This window comes from Rhinoraja longicauda, chromosome 3, assembly GCF_053455715.1.
Source record: "Rhinoraja longicauda isolate Sanriku21f chromosome 3, sRhiLon1.1, whole genome shotgun sequence".
Lineage (NCBI taxonomy): Eukaryota > Metazoa > Chordata > Chondrichthyes > Rajiformes > Arhynchobatidae > Rhinoraja > Rhinoraja longicauda.
In genome coordinates, this window is record NC_135955.1 from 41,106,543 (window position 1) to 41,107,833 (window position 1,291).

Here is a 1,291-nt window from a genome sequence, read left to right on the forward strand (position 1 = left end):
ATCTTCCCTGTTCCTCTCAGTCTGGTTGCAGGGTCTCAACCCGAAATGTCGACTTACATCATTTGCCTCTATAGCATCTGCCTAACCCTTTGAGTTCATCCAGCCTTCTATTTTTGTTACATCTGAATCTATAATTGAAAAATAAACTGCAGACGCTGGAAATCTAGAAAAAAACACAAGAATGTTGGAAAAAAGTAGCAGTTCAACCTGTGGAGAGGGAAACAGAGTTAACATTTCAGGATGACCAGGCATCATCAATTCTTTGCAGAGATGATGCATGATCTGCTGATCCTCTCCAACATTTTCTGTTTTTAACACGAGCAGGGTTTGTAGAGGTTTGAAAGGTTATGACCAGGGCTTGTGCAATACTTTCCCTTCCATCACTCAGCAATCCAGGTGATTTATTCATTTTAGAGCAGTAAGCATTCAAATGTCTCAAATTGGCATTTTTAGCCCATCTAGAATATCCACCATATCTTCCTATAAATATTTATATAAATAAATTGTGGCCTGGTAACTTTGTCTTAAAGCATTGGAACTGGAATAGGAAATCTCTGCCATTCCGTGTTGTGGTAAAAACGTATATCTACAGTTTTAAAATTATTTGTGTTTGCTTTCATTGTCTTAATTATTTGATAGTGTTTTCAAGTTATTTAAATTTTAATCATTTTAATATTTAATTGTTCACTTAATTTAAAAAAATAATAACAGAAGGTTCACACAGAGGGTGATGGATATATGGAACGAGCTGTCAGAGGAGGTGGTTCAGACAGGTATTATAGCAACAGATACAAAAACATTTGGATAGATACATGAATAGGAAGGATTTAGAGGGATATGAGCCAAACATAGGCAAATAGGCCTAGTGTAAATTGGGTAACTTGGTCGACATGAACAAGTTGAGCCTAAGAGCCTGATTCCATGCTCTATGACTCCAGGGGCATTCAGACAACTTCAGAAGCATTGACACAGTTGATGAAAGCCAAAATTGGGGATGATATTTTAGAGTTTATTGATTTCAAAAGTTTCATGAGCTGAGCTTGTTCTGGCCAATGTGACTGGTCACACAGTGCAGGGCTCAGACTGGGTGAACTAGATGTTATCACTCAGGGAGTTCAGCTTCCCAGTTATCACCTCATCATTGAGTTTGGATACTTTCAAAAAGTTTCAGAACTATATATGGCTCTGTGAAGAATATCACAATAATCATTGCATGTGTTGTAAAATAAAAATCTTTTTTTTTAAATTTAGCTCCTTAGGTTTCCATCCTCTCTGAATAAATGCACTTGTC